Below are 10,076 nucleotides of genomic sequence, written 5' to 3'. Positions count from 1 at the left end.
TGGTTATAGCAAAGAGTAACCTGGGTTTTTTTTTTACCTTCTTAAGTATGTCCTTTCTTATGCAGAAACTTCCTAGTCTTATGGCATCCCATTTTCAAGTCTTTCTGTTCTTTCAAGACATATGCAAAATTTGCACGTGCGTGTGCATGTGTGTGTGTGTGTGTGTGAATTTTTAAGGGCAAGATAAAGAGAAATACAGAGAGACAGAGAATGACAGATTGAGACAGATAGATAGATAGATAGATAGATAGATAGATAGATAGATAGATAGATAGATAGATAGAAAGAAAGATGGATAGACACCGAGAGACAGACAGAAAGAGACAGTAAAGTTAAGGAAGTAAAAATTACATAACTATGACAGTGGATTCAGTGATATCTTTCTAGTTCAACTGAGTATATATTAATGTTGAATCTAACATTGAATCCTTTGAAATTCTGTATACTCTAAACAAGCTCATCTTGCATACAGTTGCTACTTACAATATATGTGATTATAATAACTCAAATACAGATCCATCTACCTTTCTCATCTCCAAGAACACCTTGACAATTTTTATCACTTGTGATTCAACTTTTTTCGTTGTTGTCATTTTAATCACAGTGCAAGTTCTTGTTATGCATTTGATTTTATGGAGATGACCAAAATTAATAATATTTCCAAATTTTAAATACTTTTATATACAACATAACATTTTCAAGTACTTGCAAAGAATTTTGCCAAACTTTCCACCTCTTTCTTTTACTTTCTATTAGTCCTCCTATATTTTGAATGAGATGTGGTATTATTTGCCTAAGTAATTCAGCAAACCATTATTCTCAACTCTACTCAACTCTGATGTTGAGTAATGTTTCAGTTGACTTCAAGTTACACAATTTCTGCTAAGATGACAGCATATTGTATTTTCCTCTAAATACTGAGAAAGATTAAATTTTCTAGACCAAAAGCAAATTGTGTTTTAATGTAAAAATCATTACTAATTTGAAAAGCAGACAACCCTAAACATCATGTTTTTCAATGAACTTGACTTTCAGTGAAATTGTCCTTGATTTATTTTTCAGGGTAGAATTATTTGAGTATACTTTGGTTTTGTCAACTGTTAACATTTTAATGAATATTGACAGATCATTGCCAGAAGACAATTTGAGAGTAAAGAAAATTGCTCAGTATTATTACTTTACTTTTACAAAGTTATTATGCCTTCTTTCATAATAATAGACATAACAGATAAAATATTGAAATTAGAAAAAACTCTTGACATTTTAATGACTCATAATACTTTTTAGCTAAACTTATCAAATTATGTGAAAGAAACTTTTTCTTCTCAAAAATAATGCCATTTCTACACCACTAAAATGTTTAAATTCTCTTCAAAGAATATAAAACAAGCTGGGTAATGGTGGCTCAGACATGTAATCTTAGCTACTCAGGAGGTGACATCTAAGAATCATGGTTTGAAGCCAGCTTAGGTAGTAAAGTCCATGAGACTCTTATCTACAATTAACTACCAAAAAGCCTAAAGTGGACCTGTGGCCTTGAGTACCAAGACTATTAATCATTTATTTTACATCAATGCTACATCAGTGATCTTCAGTGGAAGCTATGTTTTCAAAATTTGGTTCCTATAATTCTATGATCTGTGAATGTGAAAAATTCAATGAACATTTTTGTACTTGTGTGATTTCTTATAAAATAGGAACAATAAATTTACCTGTTGAAATATATGGGTGTAAGTATGAGATAATTTCAATCAAATTGTAATAGTGGTCCTAATAGTACACATATTTGATAACTTCTATTCTAGGTAGTTACATTCTTAAAAATTAATTTATAACGAATGATATTCCTTGGCATTGTTTTTCTTCCTACCACCTCTCTCTTACATAAGCATTGGTTGTTCATGCCAACAACTCTTAAGGAGCTATTTCTACTCTTGACATCATGACATGTATGAAAATAATTTCTTCTTTGAACACACAATCGGCCTTGATATTCAGTGTACAAAGACTGTAATCATATGCTTCATGGAAAGTGTAATCTTTTATTATAACTCTAAACTGTGCCGCTCAGATTCCCTTTGGCTGTGACAAATACATAAAATGGGTCATTTGATTAGAGAAGTGTTTATTTTGGCTCAGAGATTCAGAAATTTTGGTTCATGATTGCTTGGTCAAGTGGCTTGTAGGTCTATCTGGAAATGTCACATGACAGAAACATGCTGCTATGTTAAGTCAACTGGGCAGCAAAAAGACAGAGCATCTGTTACCACCAGTGCCTGCTTCGCACTCCTTAGGAATCTATCCATGGATTAATCCATTCAAAAGTTCTAAACTTCCTGATCAGGTCACCTGCAGAAGGGCACAACTCTGAATAGTCCTCTGGGAACTGAGCCTTCCACAAATGACCTCCTGAGTGCGTGCCAGATGCAAGTCATAATAACCAACAGGGAGACATAAATTTGCTGTGTCAAAGGTTCCCGGAAAGTTTTGAGGACTCAGATGTTTTTAAACTCAAGGCCACTGCTGTCAGCCTTGACATATTTCCATTGCATGTATGCTGATTCATGTTTACAGTGGACATTTGACTCTTTTTTCCCCTGAGGCTTTCCATTCTTAAAGTGCCATATATATGTGATGGATTAAAAATTGCTGTACATCATCATTTAATTTATTTGTTTGGTTTCTTCCATGTAAGCCTTAAAAGTAATTTCTCTTATAGTCCAAATAATAGAATTTATTTTTTTGATGGTCATGGGACTTGAACTCAGGTCCTGGGCACTTTCTCTGAGCATTTTCCATCGGGGTCAGCTCTCTACCACTTTGAGCCATAGCACCACTTTCGGTTTACTGGTGGTCAATTATAGATAAGAGTCTCTCAGACTTTGCTGGCAGATCCTCAGATGGCAGCCTGCTGAGTCACTAGGATTGCAAGCATAAACCACCAGCACTGGCAACAGATATTTTTAATATAAATAATATAATCAATGGAAGATTGAGTTTTTGTTTAGTCCACTGCCCCAGCTTGAACCCAGGGCCTCAATCTGACTTGGTTTTCTTGTTCACAGCTGGTGGTCTACTACTTTAGAAAGACCTCCAGTCTGTCATTGCCAGTTAGTGTGCAAGCTAGCAGACATTTCTGCTCAGGTTGCTGTGAATCATGATCCTCAAATGTCAGCCTCTTGAATAGATAGAATGACAGCTATAAGCCATGGGGCCTGGCTAGCAAAAGACTGTATTTAATAAGTAATAGTACAGTTATGCATTTTGAATTATTGATGAGCATTCAAGAGGCCCATTGGTAGTTTCCTTGGGCTGTGCCCTAATAGTCAATTAGTTCCAAGCAAGTCTTAGAAATTTCATTCTTGCAACAGAATAGCAAGTGCACGTCATTTGGTAGCAAATACATCTTGACATAAACTTCTGCATGGTATTTGAAAAGTTAGGGGACGTTGTACAAGAAGATTCTAAACAGAAGAATTCAAATTTTAGCAACAACACATACTAATTAGTGAAGGAGTAGTCAAAAGAGACCATTCACCAGGTCTACAACCCTGACATAAATTGGTGTGTGTGTATGTGTGTGGATGTGTATATATGGATATAGACACATATATACATTGATTTACATGTACATATAAATACTTCTATATATAATATGTATGTCTATTTTATTTGGAATCAGTCATTATCAACTTTCTACAACTTAACCTGAGCAATTGTTTTCAACTTTTTATTGGGGCTAATTGATGTATCTTAATTTTAAAAATCAACTCTGAGATTCATTTTAAAATCCATTCACTCCTAACACATTAGAGAGAAGAAATAGATATTCAGAAGTAATTTATGCATCACTCTATTTCCACCTTGAGAGGCCTGGCGTGCTTGCCTGACCCTGGAGAGCAACTCCTGCTCTCCCCAGTCTATGATGGGCAAGGGATCTTCTCTGTGCCCATGGCTGAGCAAGTGCACCAGCTGCTGCCAACATGCTACGTAGATTCACCTTACCACATTGACTCTATGTATTGTATATCAAGTCACTGTCATTTCCTACAAAATAACTTGTTAATGATAGAATTCATGTGTCTAAACACTCTTTTAGAATAATTTAACATACCTCAGTTTCTGTATTTTTTGTTTTTTAATTGAGTCAAGGACAAACTTTACACACACACACACACATAGAAATTTTAATGACACCACATGGAAAAATGCACACTGAAGCAGAATATGTTTTCAATTATTATTTTCTTTATTGGTATTATGGAGGAGATGTATAGAGGGGTTACAATTACATGAGTCAGGTAATGAGCACCTTTCCTTTCACAGTGTCTTCTGTTCCTTCATATTTCCCCAGTTCCTCCGTCTGGTCTCTATCCATGAGTTGTAAAGTTTGATTTCATCAGTGTCCAGTGAGCTCTACTGCTTCACTTTTTCACTTCTTTTCCCTCCAGTTTTGTGCCCTCCCTCCAACACTTTGGAAGATGTACTCTTGAGTGCACCATACATAAAGAAAAGAAGACAGAATTATGAAAGATTAAAAAGGAGAAAAAAGAGAAAGCAGAATATTTACTCACATCTTATATATGACAATCATACTTATATATTAGTATGAAATTGGAAAAGAGTGATGTTTTTATTAATCTATGTATATATGTAGACACACGCACACACACACACATATATATGCGTGTGTGTATGTACACACATATATTACAACATTTCCCTCACATAGACACTTCATCTTATAGCTAAGTAATCTGAGATCCATGGGTAAAATGAACTGACCAATCGTGAAACTTAGCCAAGTTCTTATCATTTCAGAGTTAGCACTAAATAAAAATCAGAAAATGTTGTACCAAGTAAGTTTTTTGTTTTCATTTTTTTGTTTTGTTTTGTTTTTGTTGGTTGTGGGGCTTTAACTCTAGGCCTGGGTGCTCCCTCAGCTCTTCAGCTCAAGGCTACTGCTCTATGACTTGAGCCACAGGGCCACTTCTGGCTTTTTCTGCTTATGTGGAGCTAAGGAATTAAACCCAGAGACTCATGCATGCAAAGCAAGCACTCTACCACAGAGCCACCCTCCCAGCCCCTGGACCAAGTAGGATTAAAGAGTTAATGCCACTTAAAAATAGCTATTTTATTCAATTGTAATATTTAAGAGAAATATGAGTATTCAGAGTCAATCTAAAAGTATTTTCAATTCATATTAGTTATAGCAAGATAAAACTAATCTGTGCCATTACTTTCATAGGTTTCTGATCATCTTATAATTACAAGTAATTTTTAAATAAGTTTTTTCTTGTAAAAATACTGTACAGAGGAGTTACAGTTACATGATCAAGGTAATGAGTACATTACCTATCAATCATTGTTGGCTCCTCCTTTGTTTTTCCCCTACCATCACTTCCCTCCCACCTCCACAACTACACTACACTGCACCCTGCTCCCACCCCGCTAAATTGTAAAGTTCGTTTTTCAACATAGTGTCTTGTACATCTCATTGTTGCAATGGGTCAACCTGTATCCCCAATTAAACATTTTGTTTTTTCCCTTCCCCTCCCCAAATTAGACCAACATCAAATACAGTGAAAACACGAGTTATACTATGGGGGAGGAACATACAAAGCAACAAAAAAAAATTACATGGTACATACATTAGAAACAATAGTGAGAAATAAAAAAAAAACTTGTGTCCTTATCTTGGGATTCATTTCACTTAACATCATCTTATCTACTCATATGTACATACTGCTTGTCTCAGAAATATACTAGTTATTGCAAATAAGGGAAACCATGGGACCTATGTTTCTTTGGGCCTGTCTACTTCACTTAATATAATCTTTTCCAAGTCTTTCCATTTCCTAACAAATGGGGCAATGTCATTCTTTCTGATGGAAACATTGAACCATTCATCTACTGAGGGGCATCTGGGTTGGTTCCCTATCTTAGCTATGGTAAATAATGCTGCAATAAACATAGCTGTGCTGGTAGCTTTAGTATGGTCTTGTTTGTGATCATTTGGGTAAATATGCGAAAGTGGGATTGCTGGGTCAAAGGGGAGCTCTAAGTGGAGTCTTTTGAGGAACCTCCATACTGCTTTCCAAAGTGGTTGAACAATTTTATATTCCTACCAACAATACAGTAGGGTTCCCTTCTGTCCACATCCCCTCCAGCATCTGTTGTTATTAGAGTTTTTGAATATAGCCATTCTAACTGGGGTGAAGTGGTATCTCAATGTTGTTTCGATTTGCATTTCTTTTATGGCTAGGGAGGATGAGCATTTCTTCATGTGTCTATTGGCCATTCTTTACTCTGCAGAGTAGTTTCTCTTTAAGTCTTTTTTTTTGCCAGACACAATTATATTTCTTTTTATAATAAGAATTATATTACTTTTTATAATAATAATAATAATTGTGAAAATACCATACAGAGGGGTTACAATTACATGGGCAAGATAGTGAGTACATTTTTTATCAAGCATTGTTGCCTCCTCCTTTGTTTCCCCATACCATCCCTTCCCCTCTCCACCCCTTCACCCCCACACCCCCTACCATACCTCCCCCCCCCCGGCCAAAAGCCCACTTATTTATTGGGCAGTTCTTTCTTTTAGAATTTGTTGTTGGGAGATTTAGTTTTTTGAGTTCCAGGTATATTTTAGGTATGAGCCCTTTGTCCATTTTATTGTGAAAATACCATACAGAGAGATTAAATACAGGGCCAATGTTGTATGGCTAGTGAAGATCTTTTCCCAATCAGTGGGCTTTCTATTGATGTTGCTAGGTATGTCCTTTGCCATGTAGAAGATCTGCAATTTCATGCAATCCCATTTTGTCCAATTTAATGAGACATCTGAACCACCTTGAAAAAAAGCAGCAAGATAAGCCCCAATCCAGTAGACAGAAAGAAATAATCAAAATTAAATCAGAATTAAACGAATTAGAATCCAAAAAAACCATAGAAAGAATCAAAACAAAAGAGTTGGTTCTTTGAAAAAATTAACAAAATTTACAGACCCTTAGCAAATCTTATCAGAAAAAGAAGAGAACACACCCAAATAAATAAACTTAGAGATGAGAATGGAAACATCACCACAGAAACAACCAAGATTCAGAACATTATAAGGGAATACTTCTCAAACCTTTATGCTAATTCTGTCAAGTTTGAGAACTTGACAGAAATGGACCTTTTCTTAACAAATATCGACATGCCAAAACTAAACCAACATGAGTTAAACCATCTTAACAGGCCCATATCAAGCATTGAAATAGAAGCAGCAATAAGAGACCTCCCATCTAAGAAACTCCTAGGACCAGATGGATTTACAGCAAATTCTACAAGGCCTTCAAAGCAGAGCTCACAATACTCCTTCAACTCTTCAGTGAAATTGAAAATGAACGTTCACTACCGAACTCATTCTATGAAGCCATCATAAACCTCATCCCAAAACCAGGCAGGGACTCATCAAAGAAAGAGAACTATAGACCCATTTCTTTGATGAACATTGATGCAAAACTTCTCAACAAAATTTTGGCCAATAGACTTCAACAAGTCAACCAAAACATCATAAACCACTATCAAACAGGATTCACTTCAGGGATCCAAAGCTGGTTCAATATACACAAATCAATTAACACAATTCATCACATCAACAAGAGCAAGGATAAGAACCACATGGTTATCTCAATAGATGCAGAAAAAGCATTTGACAAGATCCAACACCCTTTTATGATGAAGGTTCTGGAAAAATTAGGAATCCATGGAACATTCCTCAATACAATAAAGGCTGTATATAACAAACCTACAGCCAGCATTATACTTAATGGTGAAAAACTAAAGCTAGGGGTTGGGAAGGTGGCTCAGTGGTAGAGCGCTTGCCTTGCATGCATGAGGCCCTGGGTTCGATTCCCCAACACCACATAACCAAAAGGGAAAAAAGCTGGAAATGGCTCTGTGGCTCAAGTGGTAGAGCACTAGCCTTTAGCTGAAGAGTGAGAGACAGATCCCATGCCCAGAGTTCAGACCCCACAACCGGACCCCAAAAAGAACAAAACAAAAAAAAACCACTAAAAACTAAAACTCTAAACTCTAAACTCAGGAACAAGACAAGGATGCCCACTCTCTCCACTTCTCTTCAATTTAGTTTTAGAATGCCTAGTTACAGCAATAAGACAAGATGTAAACATAAAGGGGATCCAAAGATAAAGTAAAACTCTCCCTCTTTGCAGATGACATGATCTTGTATTTAAAGAATCCATGGACTCCACTCCCAAATTACTCAAGCTGATTCAAAACTATGGCAAAGTAGCAGGGTATAAAATTAACCCTAAAAAATAATGGCTTTTCTGCATGCCAACAATGAGAAAAGAGTGGCTGAAATTAGGAAAGCAACTCCATGCGTAACAGCCCCACAAAAATCAAATGCCTAGGAATTAACTTAACCAAAGAAGTGAAGGACCTCTATGATGAAAACTTTAAAAACCTGAAAAAGAAATCAGAACAGAACTTAGAAAGTGGAAAAACTTCCCATGCTCCTGGATTGGAAGGATCAACATCGTGAAAATGGCAATACTTCCTAAGGCTATCTACAAATTCAATGCAATACCTATTAATATTCCAGTCTCATTCTTCAAGGTAATAGAAGAGGCAATCCAAAAATTCATATGGAACAATGAAAGACCCCAAATAGCAAAAACAATCCTTAACATAGAGAACAGTGCTGGAGGAATATCATTACCAAATTTCAAACTCTACTATAGAGACATAGTAATCAAAACAGCTTAGTACTGGCCCAAGAACAGACCTCAGGACCAATGGAATAGAATTGAAAACCCAGAAATGAACCTACAGACCTATAGCCATCTAATCTTCGATAAGGGAGCTGAAACAATAGCATGGAAGAAAGACAGCCTCTTCAGTAAATGGTGCTGGCAAAATTGGTTAACTACATGTAGAAAACTAAAGCTAGATCCTTATATATCACCCTGCACCAGAATCAACTCCAAATGGATCAAAGACCTCAGAGTCAAAGCAGACACTGAAAACATTACAGGATGGAATAAGAGAAACCCTAGGTCTCCTTGGCACAGGCCGAAATTTTCTTAATAGAGACCCGGAAACACAACAAACCAAGTCTCTTTCTTTTCAGATTATCCAATCACAAACCAATATATCAAGAATTTCTCTCTATGTCTTCTAATTTTCCAAGATAGTTTTTGGGCCTACATGGTGTCATCCCACCAACCATCTGTCACATTAAGTTTTCTTTATCTGTCACTTAAGAAAAACAACTTGTACAATTAAAAACAAAGTGTTCTGTTCAAATTAGTGTATTTGGACACATGGTGTTTGCTTGAAATTATGAGGATGAGATCATATATTACCCATATTTTAGAACTGAATAAAATTAAAAGTGAAAATAAGCTATTCGTACAACTACATAAATCAAATGTACAAAATAATTAAAAGCACATACAAAGTAAAACATTAATAAAATTGTTCTAAAGTATGATCAACTTGGAATTTACAATACTACTGAAAAATTTAAAAGACTCTGTCATTTAAATATTAGAATCTAAGAATATTGTCACAAGACTAGAGCAGTTAGCTACCAAATAAAAAAGATAATCATCCTCTGATGTTAAATCTTGTAATGAGGAGACTGATGAAAGTACTGGCTCTTGTGGGACAAAAATTGGGGGAAAGACTTCTTTCAACATCAAGATTCAAATAAGATAAAGGAAACAAAACTCCTGTGCTTCCTTTTATAAGGAAAAGTAAACACACATAACTGGAATACTAAACAGAAAATGAAGGTCATGGTACTTGGCAGAGGATCAAATATAATGGAATTAGAAATATTGAAATGTTGTTGTATTTGAAAAGGTATGATAATTCTTAATTTGTGATGTCATTATGGCTAGCATATTTTGGATAGGTGAACTTCCAGGGACCACAATAAAAAGGAAGGAAAAACCAAGGAGAGAATGGGCAAGGAAATTTACATGATAAATCTAGACATTAATCAGTTGACCTGTGTGGCACCCCTTAAAGATAGTAGATGAAATGGTTTGCTAATCAAT

Source organism: Dipodomys spectabilis, unplaced genomic scaffold, assembly GCF_019054845.1.
Source record: "Dipodomys spectabilis isolate Male_0828 unplaced genomic scaffold, ASM1905484v1 ptg000050l, whole genome shotgun sequence".
NCBI classification, from domain to species: domain Eukaryota; kingdom Metazoa; phylum Chordata; class Mammalia; order Rodentia; family Heteromyidae; genus Dipodomys; species Dipodomys spectabilis.
This window is presented reverse-complemented; position numbering follows the sequence as displayed.